Here is a 21,224-nt window from a genome sequence, read left to right on the forward strand (position 1 = left end):
TAAAACCCCTTTAAATTAATGTATTGAACAAGGTTGTCTTATCCCCGGATCATGCTAAGTTAGTCCAAAAACGCGTTAGAATTATCGGTTTTACAAAAGAATGGGAAACTATGTTTCTTCCACACACAAAAAAAAAAACGCAAATGAAGTATAGCTTGCTCACACATGTTACTACAAGTCATGCCGAGCAATCGCTCTCTTCTGTTTCTTGGTTCGCACCTGATAGAAAGAATCGCAACAAGTCAGATCTACCACAATTTTGAAAGAGCAATTTAAGCTAGCGGCACATTTGACATAAAATACACTTTTTATATTTCAGTTCATATGTTTCGTCTTAATTTAAGCTATAATTAATACAAGTGTTTTAATAAATGTATGTTTGTGTCAGATTTGGCAATTTGGAAAGTATTAAAATTGTTTTGTACTGCTCATGTAATTTCAGGGTACCGTGGTTCTAATTACAATACTTCGCGATCCGGACTTTAGATCATTCAATGAAATTGAGTTTTGGCATACTGCTGTACACATTATCCTTCTGTTTTGTAATTAATGCCCGAATTCATATTTTAAAGCATATAACAAATTTGTTATCCTGATATTTTGTATAAATCGTTGTATTTTGTTCTTTGAATATACATTGTCTTTAATATGCATTGTATTTAAGAGTAGCAGTCAACAGTTTCACATTCAGTTCTTTCTTTTTTATTTTCAAAATATCGTACATCTTATTTCCTCTTCTTTTAGAAGAATCATAATATTTAAATCTGAAGAAACATTTTTTCCATTTGTTGGAAGCTGTCGGGTTTCATACAATGTTGCATTCAGCTCATTATAAATACAATTAAATATGGCTTAAATATGTATTTTGGAAATCTCGAAAAAAAAATGTTCTGAATAACACAATCTGTCCATGTCAATTTATTCATTTCGAAAATTTAAATTAATTTTGTTGTTGGTCCATGCACGAATAATATTCGAATGTTAAGTCGAGAAGGGCGAGGCAACTATGCAAATTTATACTAGAGTTGGGCAGCTATAGAGTCGAGTTGTGTATTTATGGTGTTGAGAAGGGCAACTTTGCAAGTTTAGTGTGAGTATTCAACAGTTACGCAACTATTCAAACAGTGTCGAGTAGGGCAACTATGCAAATATAGTGTCAAGTAGGGCAACTAATAGAATATATTTAAAATTTATTTTAATAACATCCAGAAGGCTTGACCGTTACATTCTAGTGATTGCATATAATTTTACATACAAATATATGATATGGTAGTTAACAATCAAACTCATAATAATGAACATAACATACAATATTGTTACATCGTTTCATGAACTCAACTTAAACAACATTACAATGCATTGATTGTATTCTCTTTAATCTTGTTGCATAATATAATGTGTGCAACGACAAATTTTCAGATCTGATTTCAGAAATGCAAAGTTATATACTTTACTAATCAAATACAATTCACCAACATGGCATTCTTCTTAAAATAATAGCATCATCACAAATGTAATGTTCTATTTTAATCAAATTGAATGACAAGGAATGTAATTTTCTACTTAAATTAAATTTAATGACCAGGAATGTTATTTTCTTTATAGTATGACTTCCATTATTTATATGTATCAATACATAAAATGTCGCTATACAACTTGCACATTTCCAAAGCTTTTCATTCAGGATGTCACATCAAAAGATATTACCCTAGTTGTATATAAAAAAAAAAAAATCACAAAAGATATTATTTCTTGATGGTGAAATCATTCATAAATTTCATTACTATATACGTTAGTACAGGTATATATATGAAAACATGGTGGAACTATGGTATAAAGTATACCTGACAAATTCTGCGTAAAGTAATCTGTTATTATTTTAAAACTTATACATTATCAATAAGACATTTATTGGGATTATTTTGTACCATGTGAACCTTCAAAATGATGTTAAGGTAAATATCAAAAGTTCCTAATTCAACCATTAAAAAAACAACAGTTTTTTTAAATAGCTTTTCAGATATAAACGTGACAAAAAATAAAAATGGCATTGAAGCTTTGTATTTATTATTTCCTGTATTATTTGTTTGCTTTACATGCACAAATAGGAATTCTTTTTGTATCCTAACATAATTTCATGATTGCTCCACAGTTGAACACCATATTATAGCATATAAGTAGTAGCCTTTATAGTTGATCCTTATTCAAGACAATACAAACTTGTTGACCAGGACAGGTAGCCTAGTTTTCAATTCAATAAAATTGAACAAATCTCAAGCACTGAATCTTATACTTCCATTCTGTATCTTACCAATGATATGGAGTACGACGCTTTGCATTACATTTTTTTTCTCACAAGGCTACTCAATAAATAACAATTGCTGGTAGAAAACAGATGTAATGTGTTAATCAAAACACTTATGGCTGGCTGCAGGTGGATGATCATTTCGTGGCAGACTGCAGATTTGATGACCATCTTGTGGCAGACTGCAGATGGATGATTGTCTTATCATGGCATGCTGAAGTTGGGCGACTATCTCATGGCAGCCTCAAGGAGAATACCAAAGTCCTTAAAAGTATCAAATGGAAATGATGGTTTCTTGAAGTTCAAAGACAAAATCCAGAATAAGGGCAGCAGTTCAAGGTATCCATAAAGTGTTACAGTGTCTTTCTTCCAGGACATGCTGAAGAGAAAAAGTTGAGGTCACACTGCAATTATTGAAACAAATTGTCCAGTTTCATTTCAAGTTGTTATTTTACAACATTGTGAAACAAGTTATTATGTGGAGGATATTACAAGAGTGCAAATGCAATACATAATTTATGAAATGAGTTTTCTTAAATTGCCCAAGGCTAGCCTTTTATCAATTTTAGCAACAAATTTAACAAATGTAGTATTTAATGACCATCAATGTGATAATAACTTTTTATTTGGTGATGAAAGAAAGAAAGTTAAATACTTAAAACGTTGCTTTAGAGATCTGCTTTCAACAGCAATAATAAATGATGTAAATACATAATGGAAAGATTATTTATGATATAAATACACAATAATTGTTTGTTTCCGTGAAAGATGGCAATATATTTATCACAAGTGAGCACAAATTAATAAGTTGCTTTTAGGGTTGACAAGGTGAAATTAACCGCAATCTTACACTGAAACACACAATTTCTTTTTTTCTTTAATGCCTTAAAAGGATAAAGAGTGACAATCAATTGCAATTCTTCATTTACCTTTGAAGCTAAAAATCACATCATTATACTGTTAGATATAAGTCATCGAAATAAGCCTTTTGGATGAACAATTTCGAATTCTTATACTGCTGCTAGGCATTACTTTTTTGAACAAGCCCTGCAGTTTGAAACCCAGAATTTGAACAAATCTCTACAAACCACCTTGTATCTCATACCAGTAATAAAACAATATCTGAATCAGGCTCACTGGTTCAATATCAAAATGAATATGACTTTGTATTACTCAAACTATTTGAACGAAAATGTTATTGCATAGGATAATTTAAATGAACAGCCGGGGATTATGCCACGATTTTTGACATTAGTATAGCACTTTGATAAGATGGGCACCATTTCATTTCACCAAAGGTATAGAACTATATGGTGATAGTTTTCCTTATTAAACAACGGTACAGTCTGCAAAATAATTTGATTGGGACTCATACATGATTTTCGGTACATCAGACAATGTTGAAAACAATACTTTCTTCACGGATATACTACTTGTAAAGTTAAACACGCAGTGGTCTCTTACTTTTGGGTAGTTACCCCAAACTTTACTAATGACAACTTCTGTTGTTTCAGAATTTAAATTTCTTGTGGAATTTTTAATTTCTTGTGGCACTGATATCAGCCTCTCATTCAGTGTCTGTTTACCCTTGATATTTGTGGCTTTTAAAGAGGAAAGCTCCTACGCACAGGGTACAGAAGGTAGAAAAATCCGCACTTAGTATGCTTATCAAAAATTGCTCTCCCTGAGCCAGGTTATGACCGCTGTGGGCAAGAGTAGCTAATTCTTCACAAATACTCAAGACAAAACATTTAAGTTCACCATCAAAATTTCGTTGAAATTTATTGAATTGAATCACTGTGATTCTTTCCACATGGTCATTTAAGATAAATATCTGTGGTATTTACTAACCACTTTTTTAATTATCTAGCTATTGTACTCTGAAAAAGCTAGAACTAAGGTAAGCTGTAAGTTCAAATTGTGTGACATTTCAAATAAGTTAAACAATTGAAATTTGATAGTCCATTTTTAGTCACACTTGAAAATCAAGTCACACTTGAAAATCAAAAACTGGGTTGATAATTAATAATTGCAGAAAAGGGTATAGGCGTTTGTATAGTAGACAGACATTTCCCATTTTGAAGTAACTTTTAGCACATTGCATTGCAAAAATAAGACGATAACATTTGTTTAAATATCTCTAAATTAATTATTTGAACCAATCATAATTCATTTTCGTTTGAAGGTAGCAGGAAGGATGGGGTGTACAGATGAGGGCTATCGCAGTACAGCTAGCAATGTACAGGAGAACCGAACGTTTGAATAAGCTAATCCACTTCACAATTTACATGAGATCCGACTGAGACGTGTCATGAAATGGATAAATATTCCTAAAAACTACTTTCCAAATTACATTAGTCAAGGAATTGGTGACACATTGTTACTATTTTTCGTGCAAACAGTAAGCATACACGATATTTAAAAACCCCAAAGGAAAATGCATTAGATGATGTTAATGCAAGCTCGGTTGATAACAGTTTAGGAAACGCATAATTATTATATTTTAAATTGTTTAAATGAATACATTACATGAGTCTATTTTTCAGTTTTGTCTTCTCTTATTTTGTTTCAAAGTCCGTAAAACATACCCGCCAAAACAAAGTTACAGAGAAAAAGGTTGCCAAAGTACTTTTAATTTTTGTTTAGTATACGGTACATGTAGAAAAGTGAAGGAAACTATAGCAGTAAGATACATTCAACTTACCCTTTAAATATTTACTGGCATTGGCCCCATTGCTTGTCCCTGTTGTTTCCATTTTTTTTGCTTTGTCCAATACTCAGTTTTTTTTTTCATTCACACTTCTAAAATTAAGATTATTTGTTTAATTAAGATATTTTTACTGTCTGCAATAGTTAATAACTTTCCTTTAACAATAATTAATCAAGTTTTATTCAGTGCTATTAAGGGTTGCTGCAGTTAGAAAATTACAAGAAAGTAATACCTGTCCCCTTATCCAAACGTTACAGCAGACCAATACCCATCAGCAGTACTTCATCAACATCAATGGATCTTAAACGGATATCACATGAAACATGAAAAACTTTAATAAAAATATGCCAACAGGGTTTACGAGTCAAGCCAATGTGGTAGAACCAATCTATCATTCAAGATAGAGTTATGGCATTCTGCTTTTGATTGTTGTATATATTTTTAGAAAGACCTCGACAATTATGAAAACAAAAAGTGAAGACATATTTCAACAAAAGTTTAATGTAAATTCGAGGGTTGTCCGGAAAGTTTTGAGACTGTGTCTATATTTCAAAATGTTTTTAATATAAATCAACAAACAATAAACAGCTGTGTATATAGACTATTCACGCGATTCCTTTTGAAAAATAAAATTAAATGATCTCATGATAAGGAAGGAAATGATTGTGAAGTCAGCCCATCTAGCGCTTCACGGAGCACTTTGAAATTGACGTTTTCTGAAAACTATTCAAAATTCATATATACTACTTCGTCTGAATAATAGACGCCAAAACGTCACGTCAAAACATATGACGACAGAATGACGTCAGCTGCATCACTGTGTAAATTATTGACGCAGTCTAACTGTAGACATGATTGTAACGATCAGCGGAAGTAGAGAGGTATTTCGAAGATAACACTGAGTTGGCAGCGGAATAACTCCTACAAATACTTATACGTTTCTAACACGGTATAAATCAAAGCCAACATGTTCAAGGGCTTTTTCTTTTTCGCTGGCATATACGTTTCAATGCCGTGCGATTTCAAGTTGAGTGGAAGAACGCCAGTCTTGAGTCAGAGTGAAAGTCAGTGCTAGACATGTTACAAGAAGACCGGCGGAGGACAGTGAGGGAAATTGGCGGATCCGTTCAGCTAAAAAGAACAGTTGTTCATAATATCATAAAAGGGTGGTTAGAACAGATATTCAAGCAATGGGTTGATTGTCACCGTAAGTGTGTACGTGCAGAAGGAACGTATTTTGAAAAACTGTAAATGACGTGACGAAATGAGACAACGAAGTGCTCCGTGGCTTGTAACCTATATTTTTTGCATTGTTTGTTTTATACGTTCACTTCACAGTATGTTGTTGAAACTATCAGGATTTGTTTATATTAGATACAATTGACAGCTGATAAAATTTTTAATGCATCCTATGAGTGGTAATTTTTGTATGAACGCAGTCTCAAAACTTTCCGGACACCCCTCGTACTACTCAGAACTTATTTAATAGTGATTGAAAATCGGACTCCATTTGCTATCGATAATCGAATCGAATCGGACCAAGCATCTCGGTTTACTATCGGACAATAATCGAAAGTTCATACTATCAGTAAGGAATACATTCTTTATACATATTTATCATCATGATCATTTAAATTGTTAAACCTGGAATCAGTACATGTGGCGCTATAGTCATGCTTTTTATGTCTTTAATAACTTAACGAAAAGACATATCAACACAACATATACTTAATAATTGCACATCAATTGCAAAACGAGCCACACCGCATAAGATAAGTTATCTTAGCATTTTATTTATGTAAAAGAATATTGAATATTTGTGAACCTTAACATTTAATAACCTGATATATTGAACTTTTCATTAGAATATCTTGGTTTCATAAAACTTCACAAAAAAGTAAATTAGTTAATTACAAACGATACCAAACAAGGTTTCAAAAACAGATTGCATCGAGCCGGGATCCATGGTATTGCAGGTAAGGCCGGACCCACTGGAAAACTGACATTGACTCTACTTTTACCACAAAACAAAAAATACGTTGTTACCGGAGGTAACATTAGCGAAATCGATATTGAACAACCACTGTCGATTGTCGCCGACATAGCGATGATATATCGATTTTACTCGATAATCGTAGTATCGCAACAACTTATAGCAAATAAATAAAGAATTTTAAATTTTCGAAGCCAACATTTTGTATGACATATTGTTGGATAAAAATTTAACATCTGTCAAAGGACAGGTTCACAATCCTATTTATTTTATGTCAAAAATCGTTCATTTTATGGACGATTCCCGTCTATTCATGGTATGAAGGGCACAAATACTGAACACTTAAAAAGTATTGATACACTATTCTTAAAATGTGTCGCTAAATTTTGACGAAAGGATGTAGAAACACATAAATGCTTTCAGCCTGAATTGAATTGAAGACAAATTGAAAAAAAGAGTAACATAAAAAATTTGATTGGTTAAAACCTGCCAAAAGTCAACCTTGCGAAAAAAATATGTATATGAAATAATGATTAATAAGTATGCTATCTTAATAAACACTTAGCTGCAAAGTTATATTTTGTTTTCGCTGTTATTCAAAACATTTGATTCGCAAATGTAAAGCTTAATTTCTATTTGTAAATATCTTGAATGTAGGTCAACATGAATGCGAGGCCGCAAAGGTGCCCAAGTACCCTGTGACGTGATTCCCTTGCGTGCTACATTTTGATCTTAAAGCATATAGAAACATTGATTGTTTTTTTAGAAAAATGCTAAACGAAACAAGATGAAATTTCGCAAGTGCCTCCCCCCCCCCCCCTCCAAACTGCTGGTTAAATCCCTACCAAATGCCCCAGCACCCCGGAAATTTCCCAGGTAAAGCCCATTCCACACTATTTTTGGCGCGAAACAAAACCACCACATTCACTCGGCAAGCGGGGCCACATGAAATGTAAAATTATGGCTCATCTTCCCGACTATTCTAGGTATACCCCCGGACATTGGGGGCCATGGTTACAATTAGCTGGTCCATTAGTTTACACATTTTGAAGTCAAAACTTCATTTGAACACCTTGTTCGACTATTATTTGGATAAAAAATCCATTGATTTTGCAGAATGTGTTAACCAGGGTATTACACTAAAGGTTTGGTGGATAATAGGTAGGGGTGACTAAGTGCTACTGCTAAACAATACATGTACCGAGAAAACAGCTTGCCGCGAAAATGGGTAATATTAACAATTTTGAAAAATAATCACCTGGAACGTGCATATTAATTCATTTTTCCTTACAGGTACTGAACTGTATACTATTCAGTTAACTCGTGAACAAAGTATTAAGCTTATTCGATCGTTAAATCCAAAAAACAGTACCCCTTTTCAGGCAGTAGCACGGTATAAAACGCAGCGATTAACGCAGCCAATATAAATATGGGTGGCGGCGGAGGATTCTCCTTGTGGCGGTTTTTCCACCCAGATATGTATTTCGGGAAATGTTATTATACACTTGCTATTGACACTTAGGTTTTATTTTACGATATTTCGTGAAAACACTTTTATGGCATTAATAAATGCCCTATTTTCATTCAAAGCTTGTGTTATGTTTTCCCTTCATCCATACGAGTTCGACCCGGCCTGTGACTTAGTACCTTGACGTTGAGCAATACATAAATATATAGGGCAAATGCAGCGAATTGCGCAGCCAACAGAGACATATAGGGAAATCGCAGCGACTTGTGCAGCCTATAAATGTGTCATTAATTAAACAAACAAACTTTAGATTCATTTATTAAGTGGCATTCGTAACAAAATTAACATAATGACAAAGATAATTAAGAAATGTACACTATTTATTAACAAAAAACGGGGTATTTATAAAATTGCATAATTAATTAAACAAACTGACTTTGGATTCTTTTAAGATGTGTGATATGTTACATTTTTATTATACAATCTCATGTCAATTAACTTATTTTTTTTGCTTCCTGTGTTTGTGTCGTTATCTATGTTATTGTTTGACTGTATACACCCTTTCAATTATACCGTGTTTAAAATTATCTGCTCTTTGATGACGTCATTTGAGGATAGCCGATAAAGTTTTTTTTTATTTTTGTCTTTTGTTTGCAGTCAGAATATATGTCGTTTTCCTGAAAGCCATGAGCGTGCTAGGATGAAATACCTGCCAAAATGACTAATATTGAAGGGAAAAGGGCCCAACGTATTGCAGCTGAAATAAATCATGTGGAAAAAGCAACTAATAAATTTTAAGGCCTAGTTTAAAGAATGTTGAACAGGATACTCCCCTGGTGTGCATCTCCTGTTTATTGCACTGGTGTCATAGAAGGGGCCATTTCATTTGTGTTTCTTTATTGGCACCCGGCCATTTAGCGTTGACACTTTTCGAGAAGTGATCGTATGTTCTCATTAATTCATATAAACAATATGCATAGCCAATGTATTTATGAATTAAACCGATTGGAAATAAATTAAAAACAAATTAAAAATAAACAAAAAACAAACACTTTAAATGGAACTTGTATCAAAGAACTTTGGCAACACAGCCTTTTTAAGCGAAAAATGATGTTTAGCAAGAACTTTAAAAAAAGGTATATGAATATGAGTTTATTATGAATATGTTGAAAATTATTATAATTGGTACCATAAACCATATACACAACTATGTATTTTAAATCCAGGATCATAAACTTTTAACTCCAAAAAATAAGACAATTTAATGAGCAGACAGCAGCACTGACAGTAAAATAGTAATCGAAAATACAGATTTCAGAGAAACAACTACAGAATATACAATTTCAGTAAAATAATAACCACACTTAGACATTCAAGTAAAATAAAAACAGTACATTAGATTACAGCGAACTTTTTATAGCACACACAGATCAAACATTGTTAAACCAGAACATCAGAAGGGCTAATTTTTAACCAGCTATTCATTAAAAATAATATACTATATAAGTAATTTATTCGCCAGAATAGCTGATTTGAGCAAGTGTATTTTCTCATATGCATGCATCTGTCATGGTTCTAGATTTAATGCAAAATCTGGGTTACATCACGGTGCATAATCAATTATTCAGTGTGACAATAATTTTTGTCATATTCCACATGCAGCGCTGTGGTTCTGCGTTGCTACATGTATCAGGCTAGCATCATGGCTGTAAAATATAAAATTGCTTAAGGTAGTGAATGGCACTGTTTGGTACATATAACAAATGTGTTTAAACATATTACTCCAAAATCAACTCCCGCTTCACTCAAAATTATTCAATTTATTTCGTTAAAATCCAAATGGAAAAGAAATAGTCGATTAACTATCCGAAATCCACAACCACCATCGATGACGGGATTTCTGATAAAATACAGTATTGGTTTTATTTGGAGACGTTCATTGTTAGAATAACATACTAGCAAACTAAAAGTAAGTTACCAAATTCGACAATATATACAGCGCAAATAATTGATTTCCTGTAATGTACAGCGATAATCAAAGCAGAAATCACCGTATCGGGAAGTTTTTAATCATCAAACGACGTCATTTCCGGTAAGGGGCGCAACTCTTATAAGTCAATTTAGCGATTAATTGAAAGGGTGTATACCATTTACATACATGCATGTTTGAAGAAAAGGTGTAACTGATAACATGCCGTACATGCTTACATCAGAATAAATTTAATGTTATTTTATGTGATGTCAAAACATGAGTACATATAATGAGCCATATGAAGTGTCATAACATGAGAAGATTATTTGAAATCTTTATGAAAATCCAGAGATAAAACGATCTAGATCTGTCTATCAATAAGAAGTTATTGTTTCATAATAACTTAAAGAAATCAGTGTGAACATTGGGAAAAAGGCATATAATAGCATAACTGTGTACCGTGTGGCGCCAAACAACAAGGCCAACAGATCCCTTCTGAGAAAAGCATGCTCAACTCTGAAGGGGTCGTCTGGTCTTTATATATACATATATTCTCCATCCACACGGCGACCTGGATATGCCAGTTTGCATATAATCAAGTACATCAACGTAGTACGAACGCACTACCGCTGCCACCAATTGTAACTCGCAAAGCCTAAGACGCAATAGATTTCTTTAAAGAAAAGCTTGCTCAACCCTGACGGGATCGACTGGTCTTTATATACATACATTTCCTATCCACACGGAGACCTGGATATGCCAAATTGCATAAAATAAAGTACATCAACGTGCTCTGTTTGACCGGAACTTGCTTCTAGGATTCCATAGAAGACAAGAATATCGCGCAATAATTTACGGTCCAAAAGCTTATCTTCTTTTTTTTTTCTTTTTGCATTTGGAGAGATTTGCAGTTTTTTTCGAGTGTTGCACAACATTGATATTTTTTTCTGTTCTTTTTCGTTTTTTCATATTTCTATAAGGAACAATTAGTTATCTTATATTTCCAAAATTAAACTAACCTAATTGGCAATACACATACTTCTGTGTTTGGTCAATACTACCCATACGCCATTTTTTAATATATGATGTCGAGAAAATCAATATATTATTGCTTTTTTAAGCAGTAAGAATGTATTTTAACAAAGCTGTGTTTTCCCTACACTTATATATTGGCTGCGCGGCTGCGTTTTATACCCTATAAACGCAGCCTGCATAACGCAGCCTGCGCAAATCGCTGCGTTTTATATCGACCTGGCAGTAGCAGTAATAAGGTGAAGGTTGCCCGCCGTACCACTTGATGATGAAAAATAGCTTAAATATAGCATTACCATTGCGAATCATTTCTCATATGCAGACATTGGCTGTAATTCGGATAATCATTTTTACTTCCTTGTTTAAGATTACATAACATTTCAAACGGTTCCGATTTTCAGTAGATAATATAGACGAAAAGTTATATATATGGAATAAACAAAATGGAGTCTACCAATGATAGTAACTATTTTAATCAGACAGGAGTGCCAGAATGCTCTCTGTTTCCAACTGACAGAGTGAAGTGCCGAGCATTGCTGTATGCTAAAACAGTAACAGCTTCTTTATCTATTTTAGGTTCAGTTCTAACATTAGGATTAGTTGTACTGTTCAAAAAATATAATGAACATTCACAAAGAATGATTATGCATCTATCACTGGCAGCACTTGTCTATGGAGTTGCGTATGTGATACAAGGAATTCCGTCTGAAGATAATGCAATTTGCACGGTCCAAGCATCGATATTGCAATTCTCCGTTTGGGCATGTTTACTTTGGATTATGAACATTGCCTTTGGAATCTACTTTCGTGTTGTCTACGATATCAACATACAACAATATGAAAAGATATTGACATTCCTATTATGGGCGTTGCCTTTTATCACAATGGCGCTACCCTTTTCTGAAAATGCGTATCAGCCTGCTGGAGTTTGGTGTTGGTTGCGGAATGACAATGGATGGCGGTTTGGATTGTGGTACTTTTGGAGAATTTTATCCATTGTGTTATTTGGCTATACAATGATTCATACAGAAATTACAATTCGCAAACGTCGGAGGGGATCTTATTCAACTTCTATAACAAGTTTGACGGCGATGGAGTCAGAAATAAAAACACTTCGAATATATCCAATCCTGTATTTCATTGTGAACATTTTCCCTATCATAGATCGCATCCAAAACGCAGCAGTTCAAGTGCACGATCAAACAGGATACAGCTTTACACTGTTGCTTCTTCAAACACTCTTCGACCCTTTGTTAGGTGTGACACTGTCTCTTGCGTATGTCCTTGATGAAACTACGAGGAGCAGGCTGAACAAAGCTGGCATTACAGATGCTTTAAGACGACGGCGATCAAAACAGACGGATGTAAGTGAGTATCGCGTTTCTGTACGGTCCTCGGACTTGAACACATCTGTAGCAAAGACACAAACTGAAGACTGTGTATCTGTACCATTAATGAATTAAAGTCACATATTTCGAGTCATGTATCGCAAAATGAACGATTCACAGCCAAAATCGAAGATCAGAGATAACTAGTTGATACATTGCCTCTTGCGTATGTTGAGGAGCGTGAAAATCCAGGCACCATGAAGCGATCGACTTCACTAGTCATAAGGGTGTTCCACGTGCGTGCGTGCGTGCGTGTGTGTGTGTATATGGCATCTTTGTATTTTACTATTAATGCGATAGCTTCTATATAATGGTATTCTTTGATTAGATAATTTTACCATGACCAGTCGTGGCTCTTGTTTTTCCATTAATCTGATGTACATTGTATATGATTTATCTTTCTTTGTACATTGTTTTATTTTTTTTATTTTATTATTAACGCGATAGCTTCAATATACTAGTAATGGAATACTTTGATTAGAGAAATTTACCATAACCAGTCGCCGCTCTTGTTTTTCCATTAATCTGGTGTACATTGTATATAATTTATCTTTATTTATGTATTGTTTATTTTTTTTTATTTTTTTTATTAACGCGATAGCTTCTATATAATGGTATTCTCTGATTAGAGAAATTTGCCATAACCAGTCGTCGCTCTTGTTTTTCCATTAATCTGGTGTACATTGTATATGATTTATCTTTTTTGTGCATTTTTTAACGCGATAGCTTATATATAATGGTATTCATTGATTAGAGAAATTTACCATTACCAGGCGTCGCTCTTGTTATTCATTAATTTGATGTACATTGTATGAGTGGTTTATCAGTTATCTTTCTTTGTGTATTGTTTTTATTTTAGAAAGTCAATTTCACGTATCTATTTGCCTTAAGACATATTTATAGCACAGGTAATCAGGAGAATTTACCAACATAAAAGGAAGCTTAAGTCCTCTCTCATTCCTGTCTACAAAGCTGCGTACATCACGGATAATGTTATTCCATACGGTTGCGGTTGAAGAAGATCAATATGTTTAAATAGTCTTTACCATTCTGTTAAGTCATTTTGCTCTGATAATACTTGTTCATTGAATAACAATGTTGATTATGTAGAAAGTCCTAAGTCTAAACATAATTTTAGGATTCTGGTGTACATATTTATTCAAAATCTGTTGTAAATGAAAATGTTTGTTTACGTTCAATATCTTTAAATAGTCTGAACGTTAAGCCATTTTGCTCTACAAATACTTGTTAATTGAATATTAGACAATGTAATGGATTAGGAGTAATTTTGTTGTTGTTTCTCCATGTCATACTAATGATCTCAGCCCAGATAGTTTGTTCATAAATATCCATGATGATATATCTCCTGTTTCTAGTCATGCTTATGACAAATGTCCTATTTCTACCCAAGATGTTATTCATAATGATATCAATGCAACTGCTTATATTGAAAATGCTCAAACATTTCATAATGACACTTTTTTTCAGATGAAATAAGTGTTGATCATTCCCATAGTGTTAATAAACATATGTTTGATGTTGAAAGCTGTACTTTAGTGGACAGCCCAAATGTTAATACTTCTAGTCATACTGTAGATCTTCATGTCACTGATCATAAGTATTGTATGAACAATTAAAAGCAATTTCTTGATATTGATATTGCATTTATAAATGTATGCATAAAAACTAACTGCAGTGATCTCAATTCAGACTTGTTTAATAATCACCTTAGAGAATCTCCGTTATGTGGTCACTGTAATACTGAAGAAAATGCCGAACACTACTTCTTTAGCTGCTCATTATTTATAGGCGAAAGGCAGAGACTTTTTCGTAGCACTTGACAATTTCAAATCCTCACTTGATATTCTTGGTATGTCAGAATACTTTACGTCTCAAAATATTGTCAGTTTACCGCATTTTAAATCATTGTTATTTAAGTCTAGAAATAATGATCAGTTTTTACAAAACTGAAACAACACCATTCTAAATTCACCTAAGTGTTTAGTTTATAGATTATATAAAACACAACATATATTTTAGGAATTCTTGACATTATTCCTTTAACTTAAGCTTTAATTTTATGTCAATTCAGAACTATGAACCATATATTACCAATAGGAGAAGGACGATTTTTAAATATTGAGAGAAATCAACGTATTTGTAGTTTATGTAATAATAGCTCGTTTGGTGACGAATATCATAATGGAATGTAATTACTTTAACAATGACAGAAAAAAATATATTAACCATTTCTATGTTAAGCACCCACGTGTATACAAATTTGAAATGTTGATGAACTCGAAAGATAGATCAGTACTTGTAAAAATAGCACTTTTTGTAATATTATTTTGGCCAAATTTAATTAACTTCATTCTCCCTAACATATGCTTAGAAATACCAAATTCTTAAAAAAAACTTACCACTTTGTTTCATGATTCACTTATGTATAATATTTTTAAACTGTAGTTGATTTGTTTTGTTTACAAATGTGTATCCGTTTCATGTGCAAGTTACATGCATATACTATTATACCTTGCTTTAGGAATAAAGTTGAAGCAACGCAGTTGTCATACTTGTTATTTAAAAGTAAGTCAACATCATACATGAAAAAGAAGTTAAACGGTATATTCAGACTTTATATCAAATAGTGATTTGAAGACGTTTGTACGGAATGTAACAGCACGCATGAACATACGTACATATTTGTACTTAAATACATTTATAATATAAAGATGAACATGTCCTGAAGGGGATATTATAATAAGGAATATTTGTTTTTAATATATGTATTATGCATTCACTTGAAGTTTTCATTCATATAATATATGTGTGACCAACGATTGATTGCTTGTGTTTGTATATAAATACATACATGATCTGATCAGTTTCTCTGAGGGATACTCACTGATATGTTCATAATCAGACTGATAATGTCTGCATCTTATTAAATTTGACGTATTGCGAGACGTTCGTGTTACATCAAGAGTTCATACATTGATATAAAGAGTAATGATTTAATTAGCATATGTATGAATTGCTAGAATAGTATACAAGTGTATCCTGGTAGGTAATTTTGCATAACACAAACAAATTGCCTTTTGTTATAAATAGTATCATGTCTTACAGCTTGTGTCTTAATAACGCCTATATTGAAGCACGCTTATGTGGTTTCTGCATAAAACAAAAACTGCAAAAAACGTCCACGCCAGACATAAAATGTGTTAAAACATACAAAAAATGTCCATACAGTGCCCATGGTAAGTGCAACCGCCATTTTGTTCCGCATATAAATTTCCGCAAAAATAAATTACCTTCGACCCCCTGAAATTATAGGGAAACAAAAGTAGTGAGCTTAGCTTTTTCCTGTTATAGTGGGGACTTAAGATGTATCGAGGAATTGGGACATAAAGAATAACTGACTGTTTACTTTGGTATAATGTATGGAAAAAAGCGTGTAGGTCAGAAGGAGATACTGCCATTAAGGGTGTCTCTGGACAAGCCATCGTACTAACGGTGGACCCGCCCGTCAGCCAACTAGTGCCGAGGTACGTGTGTGTATTGAAGAAATGCGTATACATGTACATAAATTGGTCTTGTCTCTGACTTTCTTACGTGCCTGTAAGGGACCGAATTATATTAATGTGGCATGCATGAGTGACATGGGTGACATGCATGAATACACACTTCTAATAAGAGTTCCAAGGGATGATACTGCTTTACACAAACTATGGTATGTTGTGTGATAGTTACTTCCCTTATATTTTATTACATTGGAGTTGGTGGACGGACTGTGGTTACAATGGTAGGATGCCGGCGACATTTTCATTTTAGTATCCTAGTCGACCAAAAAGGTATTTTGTAGGTACATCACGGATGGCGACATGTTCTCGTTTGTCCTCTTATCATGTCAATTCCATTTATCTGTATTTCTGATACTCGGAATGGCACTTTCTATTTGACAAGGACTACGAACTTAGGAAGGTGACTGAAATTTTAATACACTATGTTTCTTTGCTGTGTTCGTACAAACTGGAGGTAGTGCAATTAACTTTCAGCTGAAACCGAAAAGAAATATGGCTTTGTAACATGGACACGTTGACAGTACATAGAAACATGACGGGTGTTTCCTTTGTCATTCAAACACGTTTTTACATTGCCTGGTCCTCAAAATGCAACTAATATTTATTTGCTTTTACGTTCTGAACGCTAAACCAACTCCAAATAATTGAATATAACCATTCTTGATTTATATAATCAATGATTCAATGATTTTGTTCGATATCTTTTTAATTCGGATATCAGTGCAGAGCAAAATGATAATAAATCCATTATCAATTTACGCCATATATATATATTGTTTAGCTGCACTTTTTAATAAATGTGCCTTTAACTTTAGTGTTAACAAAGTATAGGTCAATATTATTAAAACGATTTCAAAAGTTTAAAAAAGGAAAATAAGGATTTTATCATATAAAATGGTAGAATAGAGTGGCATACATGTGTTATTTGATGCTTGTTTGGATGTGTATTCGTATTGTTAAGAATTATTATTATTTTGTACTTTACTCGATAAGTTGTAATTTAAAAGGTGAATATTTTAACATGTTTATAATTATTTCTTTTTGCCACTTACGACTATTGGTCAAAATGGTCAATGTTCATGCGTCAATACATGCCATTTAACAGTGGACACAACGTGATGATTGGCCAAGGACATGTTCATGCGTCAATACATGTCACTGAGACAAAATATGATGCGGGAGGATGCGTTTGCAAGGACATAAAAAAACGAAAATTAAAGAAGCTCAAACTTGTTTAATGGTGAGACGGTACGCCCCACCCCCAAGCACCCACGAAAACACACAAGACAAAGCGCAAAGCAAGTACCATTTCATAATTATTATTGTTTAATTGTTTATCATTGACTATTAGGGTTTCCACCTTGGCACGGTCCGTTGTATTACAGAGAAAGCCATCAGATGTACACCACACCCACCAACAATTTAGCGAAACGGAGACCCTGTTTAGAGGCACAAGATCATTACCTTACAGGCACAAACAATGCCACAACCAACAAACAATGCCACTCAATCCATACAGCACAAACAATTCCACACAAACAATTCCAGACCACAAACAATTCCACACAAACAATTCCACACACACAATTTCACAGTCCACAAACAGTTCCACAAACAATGCCAAAAACCACAAACAACGCCACTCAATCCATGCAACACAAACAATTCCACACAAACAATGCCACAACCAACAAACAATGCCACAACCAAAAAAACAAGGCCACTCAATCCATGCAGCACAAACAATTCCACACAAACAATTCCACAGACCACAAACAGTTCCACAAACAATGCCAAAAACCACAAACAACGCCACTCAATCCTTGTAACACAAACAATTCCACACAAACAATGCCACAACCAACAAACAATGCCACAACCAAAAAACAATGCCACTCAATCCATGCAGCACAAACAATTCCACACAAACAATTCCACAGACCACAAACAATTCCACAAACAATGCCAAAAACTACAAACAATGCCACTCAATCCATGCAACACAAACAATTCCACAGACCACAAACAATTCTACAAACAATACCAAAAACCACAAACAACGCCAATCAATCCATGCAACACAAACAATTCCACAAACAATGCCAAAAACAACAAACAAAGCCACTCAATCCATGCAAAACAAACAATTTCACACAAACAATTCCACAAACAATTCCACACAAACAATTCAACAAACAATTTCACAGACAAAGACAGACTACCCATACATAGAATATCTTATCTTGTTTAATAAATCCTTGAAACCGATTTCAAAGTAGTAAATCAGATAACACTTGTTCAAAACAGCAATATTTAAATAAAGAATAAAAACGATCAAATTAAAAAAAAATATGTAAGCCAAACTAATGAACATACAATACGAATCCAACACAAACTATCTAGTGAACACAGGCTATTTTAGTTTCAAAAGTAGGATAATACATCATGAAATGTTGAATTTCTACTGACAGTAAAATCGCTTGGAGTTTTAGAACGATTCCAAGATGCCGTTTGACTGTAATTCAAAATAATTAACTCGTGTCTCAACAATAGGCATTCACTAAAAATAGCGTCACAGAAAAAGAATGTTCTCTCTGGTTGAGAACGCATTGCTATCCCACTGAGCATCGCAAGAGTAATCACAAGTTCCACAAATAGTGAAATTTTCAAAAAAAATATCTTCAAAATACTCTGATAGACGGCCATTACATTTGTGGCATTATATCAAAATGGAAATAGTGAGCTTAGCTTATTTATCCTGTTGCAAGGGACTTAAGATGTTTTGAGAAATTGGGACATAAAGAACAACTATTGTTACTAAGGGTATCCCTATAGACTGCAAACCAGCGTCCCAACGAACTCGTCCGCCAACTTGTTACCAAGGTACGTGTGTGTAGAAATACGTGAACATTTATATATTATTATCCATGAGTTTCTTTTTGAATTAAACTAACGTGACTGTAATTGACTAAATAATCGTTATGTGGCATACGTGATATGCATGAATACTCACTTCTAAAACGCCTTGTCTATATAAGAGTTTCAAGGGTCGACACTGCTTTACACTAACTATGGTATGTTGTATAGTAGTTACTTCCCTTCCATCGTATTACATTGGAGTTGGTGGAGGGATTGTAGTAACAATGGTAGGATGCCGGCTACCGTTTCATTACAGTATCTTAGTCGACTTGGAAACGCAATATAATTTGTAGGAACGACACAGATTGCGATACGTTTGTTGTTTCGCTTCTATAATTTTCACATTCTTAGTTTTAACCATAAAATACTATGTTTAGTTATTGTATTTATAAAGTACGTATGTATTTGTTTTAATTAAGTCAGCGCTTCTTAACAAACAAATTCCATTTTTCTGTATTTCAGAAACTCGGCTTTGCATTTTCTATATGCTTATGCAAGACGATAAGGGGAGATGATGTGTTCGACTATGATTTTTAATACACTTTGTTACTTTACTGTGTTCGCACAAACTGTATATAAGATTATTAACTGTCAAGCCGTATCCGAAAAGTAAAACGGCATTGTAATATAGACACGTTGACAGTACGTCGAATCAGGACGGGTGTTTCATCTGTCATTTAAAACAACAATACGATTTTTTTTAATATTGCCTGGTCCTCAAAATGCAACATATTTTTTTTTATGTTCTTTACGTTGAGCCAACTCCGAACAATTTAATATAAACCATTCTTAAATTGATATAATCAATGATTCAATGATGTTGTATGGTTCTTTTTATTCGGATATCAAAGCACAGCAAAATGGTGAACATGTCCAAAATTAAATCACGTCAAAAACAATTGACATTTTTTTTTATATTATTTTTGAAATATTTTAACAGAACTCATAACCTTAGTTTAAACAAAGTCATTATTATATGAACATTTTTAAAAGTTTAAAAAGGATGTTTTTTTTATATATAAAGGTAGTATAGAGTCGCAAACATTTTATATCTTTATTTTATGAACTTATAATTTGTTCTTGATTTGTACATTATTATTATTACTATTTTGTACGTGACTCGATGAGTTGTTATAAAATAGGTGAAGATAAAACAATCATGTTTATTATGTTTTTTTTGGCCACCTACGTCAATAGATGAAGTGGTCATTGTTGATACGTCAATATATGTCACTTAACAAGTGGACACAACTTGATAATGAAGGATGCCTTTTCAAGGATATGGAAATAAAAATTAAAGTAGCTCAAATGTGTTTTATGGTGAGAATGTAAATGCCCGCCCCCGGACGAAACACAAGGCAACGCACAAAGCAAGCTGTTTTTATTGTTTAATCGTTTATCATTGACCATCGTGGTTATCAAATTGGAACGTCCCGTGGTATTATTGCAGAGAAAGCCATCAGATGTACACCACAACCACAAGCAAAGTGGTCAAAGATTTAACGAAGACCCTGTTTAGAGACACAAGAGTATGGCCCTGTAGACACGAAACAAGAAACAAACCATGTGATAGGCAGTGCCTCATTGTAACAAAAAAAATGCCAAAAACAAACCCGCATCATTGCAAACAAAGCCACAGCCAATGCCACAAACAATGCCACACACAATACCACCAAAAACATAGACACAAACAATGCCACAAACAATACTACACACAATACCACAAACAATGCCACACACAATGCCACACACAATGGCACACACAATACCACACACAATACCACCAAAAACATAGACACAAACAATGCCACACACAATGCCACACACAATGCCACACACAATGGCACACACAAAAC

The 21,224-nt window shown here is 33.6% G+C and overlaps 1 long non-coding RNA gene across 1 annotated transcript; it reads right to left on the reverse strand.

Annotated features, from left to right (window-relative positions):
• Window positions 1–1,091: 1,091 nt before the first annotated feature.
• On the reverse strand, window positions 1,092–8,390 carry LOC128218480 (uncharacterized). Its single transcript, XR_008258384.1, has 4 exons — window positions 8,267–8,390; window positions 5,248–5,315; window positions 5,010–5,107; window positions 1,092–2,684 (listed from the first exon to the last, which is right to left on the reverse strand). It is a non-coding gene; the product is annotated as an uncharacterized LOC128218480 (long non-coding RNA).
• Between the last annotated feature and the right edge of the window lie 12,834 nt (window positions 8,391–21,224).

This window comes from Mya arenaria, chromosome 14 (genome assembly GCF_026914265.1).
Source record: "Mya arenaria isolate MELC-2E11 chromosome 14, ASM2691426v1".
Lineage (NCBI taxonomy): Eukaryota > Metazoa > Mollusca > Bivalvia > Myida > Myidae > Mya > Mya arenaria.